Here is a 22,640-nt window from a genome sequence, read left to right as displayed (position 1 = left end):
AGACCCAGTTGTCTGTGGAGTTTTCCGTCTGGAGACTTGGAGAGATAGGGTGAGAATGAGTGTGTCTTCATAGGGTGAAGCAAGCTAGGATGCTTTCCAGAGCTGATGGGGGAGGTGGGGGGGCTGACACCTACGCTTCCACAGCTGTGGGAAGGATCTGCTCTAGTTTCTAGCCAAGGCCCTGCATTTGCAATAGGGCCTGGAACAGTGGCCATAGAAAAGGCAATCAGAAGCAGTGAGCTGTGTGCCTCCCTTTTTTTTTTTTTTTTCTGGATGAACACTCCGTTTAATAAGCTCAAGGAAAACAACCTGGAAATTGGAAAGATAAAGCCATGAGTTGTCTGTGCTCGCCACGAAATGTGATGTCTTTGCTGTGATCACAGGAACTGTCACTTGAGAACCTATGTTTCTGTCTCCTGATGCATCCTCCAGGGAGGAAGGCTGGTTCAAGGAGACATATCATGTAGTTACAGGGTGAGCACAAGAGAGATGAGACAGAGGATAGAGGGTGAGAGCAGCAGTGGTCCTGGGGGAAAGATGGCGACAGCCTAGGGAGGAGGGATGGATGTTAGGACCCTGTGGAGGTCTAGCTCTCAGCTGGGGATGTGCCAGCTGATGGTAAGAGGTATCAGAGTGACATCCATGATCACAATTATACCCCCTCATCTGTTCAACTACAGAGGATTTTGGGAATGGTTGCCTCTTCTGGCCTCTCATGCCTAGGGGTAGAAACTGGGCCAGCTTCAGGATTTCAGCCCAACTCCTCCCATCCCAGACCGTCCTTACCCCCCTTCCCCCGCCAAGGAAGAGGCTGCCACAGGAGAAGGATAACACTCGCATGTCCAAGTCTTCATTTCACTTGCAGCTTGGCACTAATCCAATTGCTGTCTCTAACCTAATTCTCCATTGTTGCTAGAGTCCTTTGCTTTGCTGATATTAAAACTCTTTTCATTTAATTGTGCAGAAGATAGATCCTCCTTGGCCATCAGGTGGTAAATATAGAATAGCTGATGTGTAGCTCTAATTTCTTCCCTGGCAGGCCTCCTGCAGCTCTGAGTAATTGGGGACCACAATATTCTGAAAGGAAGGAGACAGGAAGGGAGAACAGGGACAGGCTTTCTGTCTAACATTATCAGGAGGTCAAAGGTAAAAGGTGTCTGCCTACATTCATAGGGTCAGCAGCTTCTTCCTGACTTTTATATGTCACATGATGACTAGAACCCTGAGATACACACGAATCTAGCATTTCTGAACCATAGGTGATTAAGGGATGCTGTTCCATTGTAAAGAACGTGAGGAGCCATATTATCCCCAAGAGTTGGATAATAAGCCTCTCACTCTCATTTAAGGGTAGAAAGCTCAGGTCTCTGTGCAAGGTCACCAAAGGGCCACACAATATCATAGCTCTTTTTATTCTCCAAGGCCCCAAGTGATGATAAACTGTAATCTTGTTTGGTGACCACAAGGTTTCCCAGTAAGTCAGGGAAGGGGGAGATATCAGTGTAGGTGTCCTGATTTCCAGGTGGGGGAGAAATAGCATGTGGAAGGTGGGGCCACTGTGTTTTACCATAGGTGGGGAGGCACAGTGCAGTATAATAGGTTCCAGGTGCCCTTAGCATGCTCTGAGTTCTTTCCCATTCACTCAGAAGGGTGGGGTTTCAGTGTCAATCACTGATCTAGTCTACAATCACATTCAGCTATGGAAGAAGAGGGAAGCATCCTTGGATGAACCACTGGTCAACAGGCAGGGACCTACTTGGCTATGACTGCAGCTTCCTAGATAGTCATGCTTTCATGATTCCCCTAGCTCTGGAAAACACAGCAACCCCCTCCATTTCCCCAAGGAGAGTAGCAACTTCCTCTGGGCCATTTGCTAACTCCCTGAGCTTCTAGGGTCATCACACAAGACCATGGGTGAACCTGGGTTTCTAGACTGGTCCAGTTTCCCATCAGGGACTCCCCTGCACTACAGTTCTCTGGCTTCTCCTATCACCTCTGCTCTTTAAAAGCTGATAAGAACATTTCTCCCAGGCTGGGTCCTAGGCTACCTTTTTTCTCTCGAGTCTTACAGTGAGACATGGATCTAGCATGGATCTAGGTTTCTTTCTCCTGAACATGTAGGAATCCTTGAGGGTCCATTCCTTCCAGGCTGTTACCTTAAAATCCTCAAGCAGGTTGACACACCCAGACTCCAGCATAGCCTGTCTCCACAAGACCTGCCTCTCCACTTCACCTGTTGCTGACCCAGGATCCTCAGAGTAAAGTGTTCAGGTAGCCAAGGAACCCTCTCAACGATGGTCCTGAAGACACAAGGGTGCTTTCCAAAACTGTATCCTGGATTTGTCCCCACTGACACATAGCTCAGATTCTAGGACCAAGTTTCTTAGCCTGCAGGTGAATCATCCTCCTTGACTTTACATTTTCAGAACTAGGAACAGCAGGGCATGTGATGGCTGGAAATACTGGCCCAGATGGTCTCTTCATGGGTGTATCGGTGCCAGAATCATCCTAGCTCTTGGATCCTTTTGGTTCAGACAAGGAAACTGAGGCCCAGAGACCGAGTCTAGAAAGCATACTCACTTAGGTTCCTGCATGACATCCTAAGGACCTTAAAATTTCAGATTCTGATCTAAGATCAACATTTCTGTTACTGCCATAGAACACTGACAGACAGCTCACAAGAACAATGGTCAGAACCACAGGAATCTAACTCCATCTCCACCCTCTACCAGCTGGGCGACCTCTCACAAGTTGCCTGACCTCTCTGGTTATCAGCTTCCTATATCTATGAGATGAGGATTACAGTGGTATCTGTCTCCTGAGGTGGCCTGAGATGATAGAGATAGCCTTTCCAAAGCCCAGCATAGCATCTGGCAAGAGGCACATGATAATTAATTACCTCATCCTTCCCCTCAAACCAGTGCAAACCATAATGAGCACAGGCGATTCCAGCAACCACCAAGCAAGCACTTAATTTACTGCCTTGGAAAACGGAAGGGTTCTGTATCAAGGGACCATTTGGATGGCGTTTTCAGAAAGAAGGCATGCACAGATGTTCTTTTCTCCTCCTTAGAAATTTCCTAGCACTAGGAAAGGGGTGCAGACTTACTCTGTCCCCCTTCAAACTGCCTACAGGAAGCGGGGAAGGGGGGAGGGGGTGAGCACAAAGTCAGACCACTGCTGGCTTCTCCCTGAGGGCTTCCACGAGTTAGGGATGCCTTGACTTCTGCATGCTTTTCTTGGTTTTTTTTTTTCCCTACTGACTTCTGCTGCATGGAGGGAGCTTCTCGGGAAGCCTCGGCAGAGTGCTAAGCAAAGATGTGAGTTCTCCCTAGAGATGTGATGGGAATAGAGGAACCTCACTTGCCCAGCACAAAACACTAAAGGAACACCACAAGGTCAGGACAGTAGTTCCCCTTGTTCGTGGATCATCGTACAGTTCAAAATAAACTTAGGATTGGGCATAGCATAGTAAGAGAGAGACGAACAACTATTAATGAAGGAAGAGTGGCCATAGCATACTGCAATAAAAGTTGCAAGGCCACAGTCACTTTCTCTCTCAGAATAGCTTAATGTACTGAACCCACATATTATGTGATGCTGCGGGTGACTTGATGTCCAGGTGCCAAGATGAAAAAAAAGGGAATGGTACTGGAGAGCCCATTAGTCTATGAGGAGAGAGGGTTCTGGAAGACAACCCATGTGGTGCTGTGAGAGTGGATCTGTTAGCCAGTACGGCTGTGCAGTGGCTAGTGAGCCAGTGGGAATACACACACAGTGGACACAACAGACCAAGGGATAATTCCCGGTCCCTCCTGGTGGGAGTGTATGTCATCACATTCCCCAGAATAAGTTGTTTAGTTCTGGAATTTTCCACTTAATATTTTAGGCTGTGGTTGAATAGAAGTAACTGAAATCAAAGAAGGCTCAAGGGAGGGCTATTGTAATGTTTTATCAACATCGTGTATTTAAAAATTAAAAAATTAGTTTTAAAAATCCACGAAAACCAAAATCTCAAACTTTTAAGCAGAAAGACATCGATCGTTCACCTGTGGCCCCCGAAAGCAGCTGCCTCCCGCCTAACATGCCTGATCTGGAGGACTGACTCTTCTGGAGCCAGTGCTGTCTGTGGCTCTTAGAATCCAGACTTCTGAATGCTCCACAGTAGCTCAGCTGTGAGAGGCTGGGATGCACCTATGCCCTCTGCTTTGAAGGATGAAAGGAAGGAAGGGCATTCAGCTGCAGAGAAGGCTGGGATGCAATCTGGAACAAAATTACCTGCAAGTGGACAAGTGAGACTCTTCCAAGAAGCTCCAACATTCTGCTATCCTGCATCTATCTATATGAGGCTCTTACTGTGGCTAACTTTTGTATAGAACTATGGATTGATGCCATAAATGAACCCATGCTGTCGTTGAGGACACTGTGAGCTAGTGTTTCCCACTCCAGATATCGGGAGTCCTCTCTGCTGGGTTACCCCCTCTGCAACTTCCAGGCCCAGCCCAGTCTTCCCAGTCATCTTCGCAACCATCCAGTTCCAGGGGTTTTTCCCTCAAGCACACATTTGAGACCTGACTGTGTCCTGAGCTGTGATGTAGCCACACAGTCTTGAATTGTAAACTAGCATCAGCACACAGTCAAAGTTAAATTGTACTGAAAGGCACAGAATGAAGTGGAAGACGTTGCAAACAGGTCCACTCTCTCCATGTCCAGTCTCACCTCTTTGCTGCAGTCACCCTTAATTCTTTTGGCCATTTACTCTCTTACTTAGCTCTGCTTTCTTTAGTAGGTGTAAGAATGGTTTTATTCATTCATTCATTCGTTCATTCATTAGTTCTTTCATTCATTTACCTTTTTATGACAAATACGACTTAACTTCCTCATGTCCTTTCTGCCCCCTTTTTCTCCCTCTTCTCAACCAGCTCTTTTGTTGTTGAATAAAAGCAATTATTGAGTTCAATTGTACCTCGGAGTTCATTCTCCTTTATCCAATGCTCACTTTGCCTCAAATTAAACGTCCCCTTTCTTGTTGCCTGATGTCTTTTGTCTAGGACTCTTTCTTCCAAACCTGGCTGGTTAGTGCCTGTCTCCTTTTATTCACACGTGCTTGCCTCATTCACTTCCTTTATTCTGGTTTGAAGCTGCAGTTTGTTGGGGTTGGCATCCAGGTGTGTCTTAGGGCACTGAGCCTTCTCATGCCACAGTCCCCTTTCTGCTTCCCTCCATTAAGTTCCTCACACCCTGGACCTCTTTTCTCCCCATTTCCTTGTTTTGGGCCCTTGTTTCAGTGGCACACTGCCTTCCAGAGCAACTGAGGACAAGCCCCCTGTCAGCAGCACTTGTAGATCCTGTCTTACACTTGATGCTCCAGAGCAGAGACATGTGGGGTAGAAACATTCATCTCCAAATCTTCTTTTGTTGGAACTTTAGACACAGGGTATCCCATGAGGGTCTTATCTTCTTCCTGATCCTCCTGCTGAGTGCTGGGAGTGCAGGGGCCATCATGGCTGGCTTCAAAGTACTAGCATAGCTCTCTGTTAAGCCCAGAGCCATCTTGCTTTTGTGATTCCTGGGCCTGGACAGCTGTAAGGAGTCAGAAGATCCTAAAATCTGATTATGCAGATTTGTGTTTGCAGTCTTTTCCACTGACTGTTCTGGATGCTGGGTGAGTTCTGTGCATCCAGAAACTGTGTCCTAGTGTAATGTTCTCGGTGAAGCTATACATTGTGTTGTATTTATTTTTTTCTTTATGCCCTACGTTGGATTTAAAACACCTTTTTCCCCCTCATAACTTCCATTTGCTTTGTCTTTTACTCTTCCATTTGATGCTATTCTTTCCTATTTGTTTGGATTTCTAATGGTTCATTTCTATTGTATTTACCTTTTTCAAATTTCCTTGTGTCTAGATGCAACACATACAAACACTCCTGCGTGCATGCACATGCATGTGCACACACACACACACACACACACACACACACACACACACACACAAGGGAGGGAAAGAGTGATAGGGAGAGAAGGAGTTAGAAGTGGGAAGTTAGTTACATTCCCACCATCAGTGGGAATGTAAACTGGCTCAGATAGTATGGAAATCAATGTGGAGAGTCCTCAAAAAGCTTGAAATATTTAATAAATATATCTTATATGTGGTGGTTTGACTAGATATGGCCCCCATAGACTCATGAGTTTGAGTGCTTGGCCCATGGGGAGTGTCGTTATTAGGAGGTGTGGTATTGTTGGAGGAAGTGTCTCACTGTGGGGTTAGGCTTTGAGGTCTCCTATGCTCAAGCTCTGCCCAGTGTGAAACACAGGTAACTTCTGCTGCCTGGAGATCAAGATGTAGAACTCTCGGCCCCTCCAACACCTTGTTGTGCTTCCTGTCATGATGATAATGGACTGAACCTCTGAAATTGTAAGTCAGCCCCAATGAAATGTTTTCCTTTATAAGTGTTGTCTTGATCATGGTGTCAGTTCATAGCAATAAAACCCTAACTAAGACAATAACCATACCTGGACATATATCCCAAAGGACTCTAACCTATCACAGAGATATGCGCTCATCCATGCTCTACTCTATTCACAATACCTAGGAAATGCAACAGTCCATCGAATGTTGAGCAGATAATGAAATATGACACCTATGCATAATGGAATTTTATTCAATTGTAAAGAAAATTGAAGTTTGCAGGCAAATGGGTAGAACAACAACAACAACAACAACAACAACAACAACAACAACAACAACGTGGATGGGCAATCCCAGACCCAGAAAGACAAAACCCAAATATTCTATCTCATATGTGGATCGTAGTGTTGAATTTCTAGATTTCTGTGTTTGGCTTGGAGTACCTATAGAATCCAGGAAACCAGAAAGGGGCTCTTGGTAATGGTAGGACATCTTGATGGAGTGGGGTAGTAGGACATAGGTGGTATGAAGGGTAGAGGATGATAATGTGGAGGGTGGTTTAAGAGGGGAGGAGGAGGTCAGCAGGGGAAGGATAATTAAGACTAAGGATGTTTGGAAAAGGTATATGGAAACCCACTGTTTTATAAGATTTCCAAATATACATGCACACAGACATATACAGGTTGAGTTTAATTGGTGTTATCCTGTATGCAGAATAACGCTCCTTTCAGAAGGCAAATGTTTTCAAATAAAAATTCTAGTGCCAGGTTTGGGATACCTCCTTTCAAGTTGTTAGGGAGGTCCTGGGGAAATCCCAAAATAATATAAGCTACTGCCATTTGTGATGGCTATTCTGGGAACATCTGTGAGGAATTTTTAATTAAATCATTTGAGGTTGGAAGACCCATCTTTAAACTGGTTCACACTTTCTGTTGCAGCCTATATAAAGCATGGTGTGATGGGGTATGCCTCTAAGTTTGTGAGTTTGAGGCTAGCCTTGTCTACAGAGCAAGTTCCAGGACAGTGAGGGTCATTACACAGATAAACCCTGTCTTGGGAAAAAAAACCAAAAAAAGGAGTTTTGGCTCTTACTCTGCTTGCTCTCATTCTTTCTGGCAACTTCATTCATTCATTGGTACTAGAGCTTACTTCTTCAGGATTCTGAAGTATACTAAAGACTACTTGAGACATAGAATCATGGAGTGAACAACTATTGGATTCTTGGGCTTTCCATTGGTAGACAATCATTACTGAGCTAACTGGACCATAGCCTATAAGCTGTTTTAATAAACTCCCCTTATACCACTCCCCCCCAAGTCATTCATTCTATCAGTTCTGTTTGTAGAGAACCCTCTCTGATGCTCCATTGATCTTGGTTACCGTCTAGAAATTGATGGTAAGACTCTATTGCTGAAGATATCACATAGTTTGGTCACTGGACATGGAGGATTCAACTGACACTGATGGGAAAGCTTCCTCCCTACTGGCTAGGTATCATAGCACTGGAAAACGCTTCCAAGAGAGAGAAGCCATCAACAATGTTATCCAGTTATGAACACTACAGGCTACAACAATGACCAGCCTGGCAAGATCTGCCCAAGGGCACAGTAGTGGCACTCATGATGTAGGAGTAGCCAACGGCCTTTTGATTGGATTTAAGGTTTGCTCCACAAGAGAAAGTACCTTTCTGGTCATAAATATGGCCAAGAACACATGTCTGGAGGAGTTTATAGACCTTATGTGTGCACCTACTACTATTAGTTTGATAAATGGACATGATATCAAAGTGTCCTCTAAATCTCTACTAGTGCTGTTCTCACTCCTCGTCAGAGAAGGTTCTTTGTGCACTAACTGGTGGTTAACACAGAAATTTACAGATGTTCAACACAGCACGTGTGTCTGTGTTGTGTTCTCATCCATAAATGGGACATCAGTATCCTTTACCCCTTAAGCTCAGGGAACAGCACAGAAGAAAAGATGTGATGCTTGTAAGAGCCAGTGGCTGGGGAGAACCAGGGCAAAGCAGTATCTTCTAAAAATGACTAAACCACTGTAATGAACCCATTAAAACTATGGTTACCTGCATAACACTTGTTCTAGATCAAACCAATGAACATTCCAACCTGGATGGGCCAGGAGGCCATGAGCCCCCACACCTACGTAAGGAGATATTGATACTTCCTGGATACTAGGGGAGAAGTGTCGGTTTTCTTTAATGATGTGGTCCCTGGTAGGCTGGCCACATTCCAGTGGGTGTCCCTACATCAGTGTATATAGTACAACACAAATTAGACTCTGAAGGTTATTACTATTTTAAGAGGGCCTAAAATTGGGAGATGAGCTCTGATGGGATGAGATAGAGTAGATCCAGTAGGAGTTAAGGGAGGTGTGTGTGTGTGTGTGTGTGTGTGTGTGTGTGTGTAGGATATGATAAGAATGCTTTGTATTCATGTATTCATAAAATTTTAAAAGAATTAATAAAACTATTGTACTAAAAATGGGAGGCAAGCTAGAACAGGTCTTGCGACACAAATCTGTAACACAGCCACTTGAAAGAACAGGGCGGGAAGGTCAAATGTCAAAGGCCAGCTTTCTCTAGAGAGTTCAAGACCAGCTTAGATGAGGGAAGGCTTACTTTGGTTCATGGTTTCAGAGGGGCTAGTACATGTTCGCTTGGCTCCATTGCTTCTGGACTGTGGGGAGGGCCTGGAGCAGAGCAAAACTTCTTACCTCTCGATGGCCATGAAGGAGAGAGTGTGCAAAAGAGGAAGAAGATGATGGCAATGTACAGTCCCCAAGGGCATGCGCCTAAAACCCCATTGCCTTCCACTAGGTAGGCACTGCCTTATTGTCAGCACTTCCTCACCATGCCATTTAATTATGAATCTATCTTGGGATCTATTGATGGGAGCAGAGCCCTTGTGTTCTAATCACTTCTGTAGAGCCCCTCTTCTGACTGCTGCTGCATTAGTTCACATCTACACCTGAGCTTACGGAGGGACATTCACACTCAACCACCGAGAATCAGTTTCTACTACTGTACTTGCATGTGTGCGTGTGTGTTCATGTGTGTGTGTGTGCATGTGTGTGTGTGTGCGTGCATGTGTGTGTGTGTGTGCGTGTGTGTGTGTGTGCGCGTGTGTGTGTGCATGCATGCGTGTGCATGTGCTCCCAGCATTATTTTAATCTCCTGTTTGTTTAGTTTGCTCTTCTTTTGTTTATTTCACAGTGTGTCTGGGCCTCAGTCAGATGTTGCAGGATCTCCTCAGATGTCTGATGGCCCTTGGTTTTAGAATCTTTCATCATCTTCTTGAGAATTTTGCTTCCTCTCTTTTCAGCTGACTCCTCTATGTCCTGAATCACAGACTTCCTAGTTCTTGGTTAATTTCTTTCTTTGGAATAGCATTTGCCAGGAAATTTCTAAGAAACACAGAGGAGGCGATTTTGTGAGCTCTTAATGTCTGACTACATATATTTTCCCTCTTTTATTCATTGTTTTACTTATAGGATGAGTGGCTTGATTACAGACGGAATTCTAGGTTGCAAATGAGCTTCTCTGGAGCCTGCGAATGTTTCACTTAATCACGCTCAGGTTTCCAGTGTTGCTGTGGAAACATCTGATGCCATTTTAAGCCTTGTCCTGTGTACACGATCAATCAGTTCTCCTCTTGTTTAAAATTTTTTCTGTCCCTGATGTTCTGAATTTCATGCCTTCCCATGTCTTCAGTGATTTGTTCCATAATTCATGGGTGCTTTCAAAGCAGAAACTCACACCCATGAATTCTAGAAAATCTTCTCTCTTCTCTTTGAAGGTATTGCTCCTTCTGTCTTCTCGCTGCTGTCCCAGTCTGAAACTCCTGCTAATGAGATATTATACTTTAAGCTCTGAAGCCCCCATTTTATATCACTTCTTACTTGTCATCATGTACTACTTTCCAAAAATATATTTCACATAACCTTTTTGCTTTTTAACTGAAGGTTTACTTCGAGATGTGATAATTCTCTATTTATTTTCTAAGAATTTTGCTTATTCTCTGGATATTCAGTTAAAAATAACATCCTGTTTTTAAAGAATGTTTCTCCAATATTTTTTATTAACTTTTTCAAGACATTAGCTTCATCTTCAGCTTTTGTACCTGTTTCTGTGTCTTCTAACTTGAGTCCTCTATCTGGATCCTTCTTTGCTTCTCTCCTTGTCTCAGACCTTTCATATTGGAGCCATCTCTAAGGTGTGAAGGATTCCATAAAGGTCTGTATCCCAGACAGAGGTACTGATCATCTGAGAGAGTCTGTGCAGAGGCACAGCCTGCCACAATCTGGCTTCTCTGAACCCATTAAGGTGTTGTGGTGGTTTGAGTAAGAATGGATCTCACAGGCTCATGTATTTGAATGCTTGCTCTCCAGTTGATGGAACTATTTGGGAAGGATCAGGGGGTGTGGCCTTGTTGGAGGAGGTGTGCTACTGGAGTTTGAGGTCTCAAAAGCCCACACAATTCCTCTGTCTGTCTGTCTGTCTGTTGTCTGTCTCTCTGTCTCTCCCTCCCACCCCTAACCTCCTGACTTGTGCTTTTGTATCAAATGGAAGCTCTCAGCTACTGTTCTAGTGCCATGTATTCCTGCGGTCACTCTTCCCTCCATCACATAATGAACACTGATCCTCTGGAGCTTTGACCAACTCCAAAAACTAAATACTTTCTCTCATAAGTTATCTTGGTTGTGGTGTTTTATCTGGTAACAGAAAGAAGATAAGACAGGTAGCAAGCCTGAGTATCTCTTTCTTGAGGTCTTTCCTTTTGAACTGGCAAACCTTTCCTGAGGGAACTTTCCTCATACCCCATGAGGGTGTTGGGTAGAAGCTGGAGGCTCAAGTCCTACTTCTTGTTTGTAATCCTCTGTAACCTCTGGTGCCTTATGTCCAGTGCCTTCTTACCATCCCAGAGGCACAACACACAACATCCCTGGGCTGAGTTATCCTGAGAGTCACCCATGAAGTAACTCAGGTAGATCTAATGGGATCTAGGGGTTGGTGTGGGGCAGGTCTAATGCCTTTCTAAAGGATATGTGCACTACTGACTCTATGTTCAGCTCCACTCCTGCTTCAGGAAGCATCCAGAAGCTCTGCACCTTAAGCCTTCGAGCCATCTGAGCAGACTCTGGCTTGCTGCCTATGCCATCCTCTCTCCCCAGACATTTAGCTTACTTTTTGGGTTTCCCCTTCCAGTTGTCTTTGTCCTTTGTTGGCCTCTTAGTGGAGGTTTTGCAGGGCTGGGGAAAGGAATATTTAATCAGATGTGTTTATTCCATAGAAATCTTTTGAAGGCCATGTTGACATGACTATAGACTCCATGCTGACATCAGACACCTCTGAAGTCTGGTTCTTTGCCCAGTTTCACTCTGACCTTGGGGTTAGGTCTATCTCTTTGCCCAGCTCCTCCCCTGTCTTGTTTCCCTACCTTTTGCTATTCCTCTCATCCTCCATGTCTGGTCTCTCCTTTTTTACACTCTCCAGCTCTGTTCTTCCTTCTAGGAAGTCTTCCTTAACCCTGCCCTGACCCTGACTGGCCAAGATTGGGGAAAAAGACCTTGTTCTGTTGTCTTCAACTTGGTGCCAAAGCTTCCTTGACTACCAGTCTTTCTTGCAATGGAATTGTCAGCTTTGTGAAGGAGGGCTTTCTGCAGACCTGCAGAAGGTATGTGCTCCCATTCACCCTGTCTCCCCAGTGCTAGGGTAAAGTAGGTTATGATTTGTTGAATTCATAAATGAATGCATTAATTAAAGTATGATTACATATAAATTATATTCTTAATATATAATTATATAAGTTATAGATTGATGTTATAACTCATTTATTGAAACAATAGATACTTTATAACTTACGAGCCTGTAGTCATGAATGAAGGAAGTCCATATTGGTCTGGGCAGAGGGCAGAAAGGGGGGAACCACCCAGTAGTTATCAAAGAGGTCCCGATAAGTCACCCAGACCTGGCCTCCCTGAGATCCTAAAGAGAAAGCAGATGGGGATTGTGTTACAACAATTCATCTTCTTTAGCTGATTTGCTGCTGGAGAGGTGGAGCAGAAGATCCAGGGTTGGGGCACTGTGTGTGCCTCCTGCACCAGTTCCATCTGGTCTTCTGAATGAAGCCCAAGAGTCAGAGAGTCTCCATGGGGAACCAGAGAGTCTGGACAGTGCTTCCAGCGCTCTCCCTTGGCATTCTGATATTGCCTGCACTGCTACTTCATGACATCACAAAATTCTCTGACCATCTCAAATCCCCAACCCCTCTTTCCACTGTCCCCACTGCAGGGGCTAGTTGTAAGCCTGGCTAGCTCGGTCTTCTAGTGATCATGTTTTTGTTTCTACTATCTGACACATTGCCCATCTTGGGTGGACCTTGGCAGGAACACAGACAGGCACAGGGCCACGACTGGGGAGTGAATATCTGGGTGTGGTAGGAGAATCCATTACCACCCCTGCCCTGGTTTTCTTGTCTATAAAACGTGTGTGAAGACAAGAGGACTGTTGTGTGGGTTAGGCACAAATCACTGAGAACTCTGCCTTGTTCACACCAACTTTACAAAAGTGTTGCCCGTGATCACCAAGTGCGTGCTTAGGAAAGATTTGCTGAGTTGATTGAGTCAGGTGTTGACAGTGGGATTATCACTCTGCTCTGACAACCATGGCCTCCCTGTTGGACTCTCTGTCTTCCTCTGACCTTTTGTAGTCTACCCTCTGTTCTGGCTGCTCACAGCTTTGGGGAGGTCAAGTCCATTATGCTCAACACTGCCCCATTTCTCTGCCTTCCCCCAATCACACATGCACATGTGCACACAGATTGCTGAATGTGTTCACATACATGAGGGCATTCATTCTTCCCATGGTCTCTTAATGTTCTAGTCTGGTCCCATCCTTCCATATTTTTCTCTTCTGGATCTTACTGTCTGCAAGCTGCTGTCCAGTTTTTTTTGGTCCTAGAAGCCCTCATGATGGGGCTCTGTTTGGCTCCCTTTGGCTCTGTTATCTTCTTCCCTGGAAGGTAATCACGCTCAGCTATCTCTGGTGCTAGAGAGGTTCCCTGTTACACTCTCCCATTTTGTTACTCTCCTGAACTTCTTGAGGAGGCTCTCATCCCAACTCTTTAGCCCATAGGAGCCCCCACCCCTATTTGTCAATGAGCAATTTGAGCCCCACATGGACCTTAGGAAGACTGTTGACCACCCAGGGCACAGTGACTTGCTTCTGCTCACCTGGGGAACAGGATTCTGAGGGCTGAGGGCTAAGGCAGTTCTTTTGTTTGTCTTGGCTGGGTCTCAGAGTTCCACTGGGCTCAGGACTGGGTTTGCCTTTTCTGCTCACCACTTCTCCACTCTCCCATTCATCTCTCCCCTGTCTCTAGGCCATTCCTTCATTGCCTAACTTAGATTTAAAGGCCTAGGGCAGAGTTGAGGGCGAGCAGCCCTGTCCCATCAGCAGCCTCTCCTCCCCAACACACCATGCCTTCCATCTGCCTAGCTCCTGAGTTGTCGAGGAGACAATGGAGGCAAAGCAAGGGAAAGGACTTGCACAGAGGTAGAGAGTGCAAGTCCTTTCTGGATTGAGTTCTGTTTCCGTTGTGGGTATGAAGAGGCTTCCCTGGCCTCTCACCCTCCTGCAGAACCTCTCTTCTCCCATTGTTCATTGACATTTTAACTCTTCAGTATGCCACATGCTACTGGACCACTCGTGCCATCCTGAAGGCATGCGCCAAAAGGATAATGTGTTGAGGAGCTGTCCTGAGGCTGAAGTGCTGAGGAGTCAGGCACCAGTGCTTACTCAGGGCACCGTTCAGGGTGGGTCAGGGAGCCAGTGCTTACTCAAGTCTTCCTTTCAAGATGATCACCAGTTTGCTGCCTGGCTCTGTGGGACTTCAAGTCTCACCTCAAAGGCCTTTTCCTTGGCCACCTACAGCTTATCAGCCACGTTTACTTTAGTGTGAGATCATGCCTTTTTTAGGAGTGCAGTCTCTCATTATTGAGGGCCCGACGGTGGGAGATGGAAACGTATTTTCTGCATTCACGGCCTGCATCAGGTGATCTAGAAAGACTCCCCGAGCCTACATCTCACAGCCAAGGCTCCTCAGGGTCCCTGAGACACGCTTCTTGCCATTCTCTGCTTGTGATTCCTGAAAGGAGACACTGAGTGGACATAGAAAGCTGCAGGGTGGCTATTGGTATGAGGAAAAAGAAAGCAGCCCCAGGAAATATGAAGTCCCTTGAACATTAGCAAACCTCTACTTTCTGCCTTGGCCTAACAAGAATCCCCAAATTCCCAGGGTTGCCTTTCTTTGGGGAGGACTGTGGGAGGAAGGGATAGTCTTTGTTTTGGGCCCCAGCCTGGACTTGTGCCCTTTCCCTCTGAACTGAGGGTGATGTCTTCATTGTTGTTTTTGCAGTGTTTTTGGCATCTAGAGTGAACTCTGGTTGCCATGGCAACTCCAGCAAGGGAAGAAGGGAGAGGGATGAGGGTATTGAATATATTCCACTCTCAGCTCCTTTCCTATGTGGGGGTCTATGGAAGGCTGAGGCTAAAACTTTCCCCAGGAAGACGCCCCTCAGCACCACATATTTCTCCTGACTGGCTTGACTTCATGCTGGCTGCAATCTTGTTAGCAAGATTCCTCTTAGAGTGAAACATGGGCTTCCCTGCAACAAAAGGATGTGTTGGAATGGGGGAGGGGAGACCTTAAACAAACCATCCCCAGTTGGGGAACCACGCAGACCTCTAGTTCTTCTGGGTACAAGGGAACAGTAGGCAGGGCAGGACGCCATCTAAGTGCCTAGAGAGTCAAGAAGTCTTGCTTTTCCTTTAGGCCTCAGAGACAAAGGTATGGGAGTCATTCTAGGTTTCTCAGGATATCCAGAGAGTTCTCCGACACCTCAGGCTTCAGAGGCCTCTGCTGAAGCTCTTGTCTACCTTTTCTGTACTGAAAGGAAAGACCCAATGTACCAGGCTCTCCCTTTGCTGACTAGGGCTTGCCCATATCCTTTCTACTCTGTATCTCTAGCATGGGATCTGGCCCCAAACAGGTCTTTGTAAGGATGCCTGCTCGGTGAAGAAAGAGGTTCTTACAGGAAGAAGTGAGCAAGTCTGGGAGAGACTCAGGAGAGGGGAGCATTCGAGGAGAGTATGTCTCTGTGGAAGATGGTGCACTTTTGAAGATGCTCCAGGTAACAGAGACTGGCCTGCCACTTCAGAGCACCTTTGGCACCATTTTCTATAACTCTGCCACCAGTTGGTAGTGAGTGGTCTGCCCACACATTTCACCTCTTAACTGGATGATCCAATGGGGGAGGGACAGAGGCTTGGGGAAGCAAATGAAGAAGATAGCAGAGAAAACCAGAAGCAGAGCTAGTAAGAGGAAGGGGTGGAGGGAAGGAGGAGGAGAGGAGAGGGAAAAGGAATGATACAAAGAAGAGGAGTTGCAAGAGGGAGTACCCAGAAACATGATGAAGAGGCTCCACATCTCAATCTGCCCCGCCTTCTGCCTGACAAAGCAGAATCTGTATATTTGTTGTGAATATGTCCTTGGGGTGTCTTTATCTGCAGCTGGTGAGTTCAGATCCTTAGGCTGCAGATCACCCTGGGGCTCTAACCTAGTTCCTTGAGCAAGCTGACCAGACACTGGCTTCTTTCCTGGTTCTTAAATATACCATCCTTGGAATCAGAAGGCTTGTGATATCTAAAAGAATGTGGTACAGGGATTGTGTGGGATAAGTCTAGCCAGGCTCAGATGCCTCCCAGATGATCTCTAAGTGATTCAATGACAAATACTTTAAGTGCTTTCAGCTTCCATGTGATAATATCTAAATGGGACAATACCAACACTTTCCCTTGGAGGTGGTGTAAGGTTTAAATGAGCCAATCAGGTAGCGCATCAAGCCTGGGCCGTCATAAGAACTGTAGAAGTCTGTGCTGTTGTTCCTTGGGACCTTCTGTGCGGATGCGGAGGAAGCACACATTGAACTTCTGCACATGGTTTCTTGCTCACAGAGAGGGGTCAGTGATCCTGGCTCAGACAGCAGCCAAGGAGAGTAAAGAACTCATGCTGAGCTGGAGCAAGCAGCAAGTTTCCAATGTCTGACCACCCTCTGTGGCTTTTAAAACCATATATTTTCCCCCCCTTCTATCTTTGAGGAAGTATAAATGTCTACTGTACAGATGAAGAAACTGAGGCTGGAGGAAGCCAGGGGCTTGTTTGGGCCACATGGAAGATCCAAACAACTAAAGAAGTGGGGACTCACTGCCCAGGAGATTCCTTTCAATGTGAGCTCTGGCAAGGAGCAAGGAGCTTGGGGACTGTAGGAGGACAAGGGACAGGCTCAGTTCTTGCCAACAGCACTCATTACCTCCCACTTACTGTTCTTTGCTGATTCTGAACAGCAGGTACCAGGTCTTAATGCCACCATTGCCTCTCCACATCAGGAAGAGAAAATTGGACTGAAATGGCTTGGTGCTTTTACCTCACCATTTGGAAGGGGACAAAATGACAGCATAAGGGTAAGTAGGCAGGAAAAGGATGATTTCTGGATGGAATCAAGGCATGCCAGCCTGCAAGGGGCTCAAAAGTGGCTGTCTGTGATAAGCAGGTGCCTGAGAAGAGGCAAAGATAAGGGCTTAGCAGGACTCAGACCTCTCACTTATAAGATTTAGGTGTCTGAACCTCCTCCAGTGAGTTAATGGTCTTTTAACATACTGGAGGTCACATCCATGTAGAGCCTGGCAGAAGGACAAGGCTCACCAATGAATATAAGGTGCTTAAAACCACTGAAGAGAAGGCAAACTGGTACTCAACTGGATAAGTGCAGGGCACCAAGCAAAGATGTCAACTTTCCCTGGGGCTGGGAAAAGAAGGACCTCGGTTGCCTAGCATACTGTGTGCAAAGGACGCCATAAACTCAGGGCATTAGATTCTCTTATTCATGCATCATCCTGAGACCTGCAGCCTATGGCTTAGGATAAACTAACTATACAGTTCACTTCCTACAGAGACTGGGGTTTTTCCTCAGTGCAGGAGCAGCCTAAGTGCTACTAATAAGTTGATGCCTCATGGACCACTGTCATTGAGAGGCAATGAGGGGAGTACTCAGAGGCAGATGAGTAGTGACAAAAGGGCTGAGGGTCTTGTCATCATCATCCAGGGCTTCAGAGTCAAGTGTAGCAAAGTACAGGCCTGGTAGGAGCTTGTGGAACCCTTCATGTCACAGCATAAAGTCTGTAGATAGAAGAGTCCAGATCTCAGAAGCCATGACAGGACTACCATTTCTGCCCCTGAGAAGCTGTTTGGGGGCATCTAAAACATCCTGAAATGTCTTTGTTCCTTCTCCTACTACTGTGAACAAATACCTGAGTAAAAGAAACCTAAAGAGGGAAAGATTTTTTTTTTTTTTGGCTTGTGGTTTGGAGAATCACAGTCATGGCAGAGAAGATTACAGGGCAGCTGTGAGGCATTTTTTAAAATTAGAGATTGAGGGGGGAGGGTCTAGCCCACTGTCCATGCCATCCTTGCTCTGGTGGTCCTGGGTTTTATTAAAAAAGCAGGTTGAGTAGGCTATAATGAGCAAGCCAGCAAGCAGCATCCCTCCACAGCTTCTGGATCAGTTCCTGCCTCTAGGTTCCTGCCCTGATTGAGTTCCTGTCTCAACTTCCTTTGGATGAAGTGTAAGGCAGATAAACCCTTTCATCTCCAAGTTGCTTTGGTCATGGTGTTTCATCATATCAATAGTAAGCTTAACTAAGACAACCAAAGAATGTTAAATCTATTTGGAATGGGACTACTAAGAAGCATGTCTAGAAAAGAGAGAGAAAGGATAATGAGTCTTCAATGGGCTCCTTCCTCCTTTTCTGTGTGGGTATGGTGTATTCCTGTATGTGTACAGTGTGTGCAGGAATGTACATGCCTGTGAGTGTGGGGGTGGGGCGGCTAGATAGTGATGCCACTGTCTCTATTGCTCTCTACCTTATTTTTTGAGCTAAATAACTGGGATATCTCTTACAAATCGCTGATTTGGCTAGACTGATGGCCAGCAACCTTCCAGATCCACACCTCCGCCTCTCAGTAGTGGGATTACAGGTACACACCACCATTCTCAGCCTCTTATGGATGTTGGACCTCCAAATGCAGGTATTGGTGTTTATGAGACAGGCACTCACTTTTACACCACCATCTTCCTGGTACCCCTTCTGCTTTGGATTCAGTATGGAACTCCAACATTTTTGATGGTGTATCACTTACTTTTCTGTTGCTGTGACATAACACCATGATCAAAGCAACTTACGGAAGGGAGAATTTATTTGGGCTTACCGTTTTTAGAGGGGGAGTCTATAATGATGAGAGAGGCATGGAGCAGGAAGCTGAGAAACAACACCTTCAACCCCAAACATGAATCAGAGAGTCAACTGAAAGTAGGATGACGTTATGAACTCTCAAGGTCCATTCCCAATGATGTATCTCTCCAGCAAAGCTGTACTTTCTGAAGGTTCTATAACATCAACTATATAGAGCTATCAACTAGGCATCAGGTGTTCCACTACCTGAGCCTATAGGGACTTTTCTCATTCAAATCACTACAAATGGTGCCACCCACTTTCAGGTAAGCCTTCCCTCCTCGGTTAAGCCGCCCTGGAAACATCTCACAGATATGCCAAAGACCGCATCATTAATGTCCAAGGTGTTTATGAATCCTATCTAGTCCACACCTGAAATTCATGAGCCTTTTCCTTTTCAACTTGTTACTCAACCATCATAAACCATAATATTTAACCCATAACAGTCCAGCCAACATCCTTCTTAGGCTCATAGAAATGCAAAATCATTAAAGCATCAAAATTCATTAAAATTCATTAAAGCATCAAAAGTTCAGTTGTCATAGTCTTAAATACTAACACTCGTTCAAAAGCCCAAAGGTTCTTTGCAGACTCAAGACAATCTCTATACAAAAACAAGTTGATACATCTAAACCACAGTAGCACACAGTAAGTATCCCCTTACCCAAATGGAGCAAGGAAAGATTTGGCTAAAGCAAGGCCAAAACACAGGAGGGGAAACATTAAGTCTTTCAGCTTAATGTTCAGCTTCTGGGGATCTTAATGACATCATCTGGGCTTCAATAGCTATACCTCTATTGATGCTACATGAAGCATATATTGGTTCTCTTTCTCTTGGTCCAGATCCACTCCATACAGCAGCTTCTTTATACAGATTTCCCACAGTCTTGCATCTCCAGCAGCCATAGGTCTTTATTGGACCTTAGGCTTCACCTTTACATTTTTGCATAACTCAGAGCCACACATGGACTGGCCTTGGTTGCTTTCTGAAAACTTGGTACAACCTCCATGCCCTTAAGCTTGTATTGTGCAAACCTGCAAAGCAGTACTGTATGGATGAGACTACCAACCAGATTCTGCTCCCAGTTTGAGATGTAGCATGATACCCTTCTGCCACAGCTGTACTGGTCTCTGCCAGTTGGGGTTGCATCTCTTCCAGGCTGCTTAGCTGATCGCTGCTTCTTGCTCTGCTGTTCTACAGGGGTCTCTCAGCAGTCCTTATCTCTTATCAAAGTAGGGGAAGTAGGAACCTGGTGCATCTGATCAGTTTCAGGGATCAGAAAGATAACAAACAAACATGAATGAACCTGTAAAAACACCTTCCTTGATTTTTGTTTAGCAAAGGGACTTCTACACTCCCTTTAGTGAACAGGAAAGTCCTGAAGAATTTTCAGCTCACTCTCTATTGAAAAGAATTTTCATTCTTAAAATATTTTATTTTTCCTAATTTTAATTATGTGCAGGTGGTATGTGTATATGCATTTGGGTGTATGCAGGTGATAGTCAGTGCCCATGGTGTATTTAGATGTATTTAGTGACATCAGATTCCTCGGAATTGGAGTAACAGACAGTTGTGATCTGTTTGACTTGGTGCCAAGAACTGCACAAGGGTTCTCTAGAAGAGAAGTATGCATTCTTAGCCTTCGAGCCTTCTCTCCAGTCTTGAATATGCATTTTTATAAGGGGGAGCCTTCAACGGGTGGGGTCTTACCATTAAGGAGGGTGAATGTTCGGTTTCTCTGTAACTGTTCTAATTTCATTAACGGTTACGGTAGGTACAGCTTCACACCCCTTACTTACAACGTTTAAATTGCCTCATGCTATTTCCTTGTCAGACTGCACAATGGTTTTTCATTTGTTTGTGTGTTTATCATTCTGATCCCTGAGACTGATCAGATGCACCTGCTTTCAAACTTTTATGTGAGGTAAGGACTGCTGAGAGACCCCTGTAGAACAGCACGGCAAGAGGCAGAGACCAGCTAAGCTGCCCGGAAAAGACACTCCCCGATATTCTGAGCTGTTTGTAAGTTTTGAGTTTTCAGATTTTGTGAGCTGTCATCCCCGCTGGAATGGGATTTGGGTAATGCAACCACCTTCGAGTCATTCCTGCCCCTGTATGTAATCCATCATCTGTACTCCTGCCAGTAACCCAATAAAGCTCATTGGTTCATGAATTTGGACTCTGGTGGCATCACTACTTTGATCTGTTATCAAGTCCCTATCTCAGGTTAGTGGGATTTTATTCACATTTCCCCCAGAGATACTGTCACACAACAAGTTGACAATCAAAATTAGCCATTATATGGAAGTGATGTGGAGGCCAAGACTGTAAGGAGTCTATTCTTGTGTGTGTTCAAAATCCATTATTGATCTATATCTATATCTATATCTATATCTATATCTATATCTATATCTATATCTATATCTATATCTACCTATGTGTGTATGTATCTGTGTATGTATGTGTGTGTATGTATGTGTGTATGTGTGTATGTATGTATGTATATGTGTATGTATGTGTGTATGTGTTATGTGTGTATGTATGTGTGTATGTATGTATGTATGTGTGTATGTGTGTGTGATGCTCTTAGATATTTTGATCACATTCTTTCTTTTACCCAAGCTCCTCTCATAGACTTACCATCTCCCTACCTGTCCAATCTAATTTTTTTTCTCTTTTTCTCTTTTAAAAAATACCCACCTGGAAAAGTCAAAACAGAAACAGAAACTGAAAAATGAAAATCAAAACAGACAAACCTAAAACTGAGAAAATAAATAAAAACAAAACAATACCAAAACAGAACAAAACTAAAAAGTACAGGGAAAGAAGAAACCTGGGGCACATGGAGATCGTTTATGGTGGCCGACTCTTCCTCTGCATAGGGCCTGCCCTGGGTGTTTTTGATATGCCTAGTGATGCTCCATTGGGAAAAAATGAATTAATTACAAATAGTTTTATTGTTAGGAGCAGGACTTTGCGTCCACTTCCTCTTTTCGGGGCTGGTCGTTTGTCTGGTTTGAACCTGTTCAGGTCCTGTGCATGCTGTCACGGTCTGTGAGTTCATGTACGTTTCAGCGCTGTTGTTTCTAGAAGGTGCTTTGTTTTGGACTTGTTCACTGTCTCTGGCCCTTACAATCTGTCTGGCCTCTCTCCTGTAAAGATTCCTGAGCCTTGATGGAATGGATTTGATAAAATATCTCATAGGGCTGAGCGCTCCACAGTCTCTCACCCTCTGCGTGCTGCAGTCATGGCTCTGTTTGCTAGTTACTGTCTACTACGAGAAGGTGATTCTCTAACAGGTTCTGGGTGATGCTCTGATCTATAAGTAGAGCACTTAGGAGTCATTTTATCGCTGTGTTCTTTTAGAAAAATAATAGTAAGTTTTTTTTTTTTCATAGGCCCATGACCTATGTAAAAATCAGATTTTTGGCCTCTTTATTAATATCATGTATGGCCACAATCCAAGTTTTAAAAAACAGTCGCTTACTTCTGTAACATTTCTGCCTATATTCCAGCAGTGTATGTTACAGGTTGGGCTCTTGTAGGTTTCAGAATTTATAGCTTGGTGAAACTAATGATTACTTTTCTCCTTCTCTAGAGCACGAAGAACCTTCCAGCACCATAAATGCTGGTCAGTAGGTGTGAATCTTCTGGCACCAGCTTAAATTCTCCATGTTCAATGATATAAGTTGTTTCCTCAAAAATAAGGCCTAATCATGAGGCTTAGACAGCGATCAATAGCCTTGGTAATCGCACGCCATGTTTGGGGGGAATCTATAGTCAATGACTCAAGACTGTAACTCATTTCTGGCACTGAAGGCTTTACTTGGTAGAATAAGATGTCTAGTTTGGGCAGCGTCTACCCC

Source organism: Arvicanthis niloticus, chromosome 15, assembly GCF_011762505.2.
Source record: "Arvicanthis niloticus isolate mArvNil1 chromosome 15, mArvNil1.pat.X, whole genome shotgun sequence".
NCBI classification, from domain to species: Eukaryota; Metazoa; Chordata; class Mammalia; order Rodentia; family Muridae; genus Arvicanthis; species Arvicanthis niloticus.
This window is presented reverse-complemented; position numbering follows the sequence as displayed.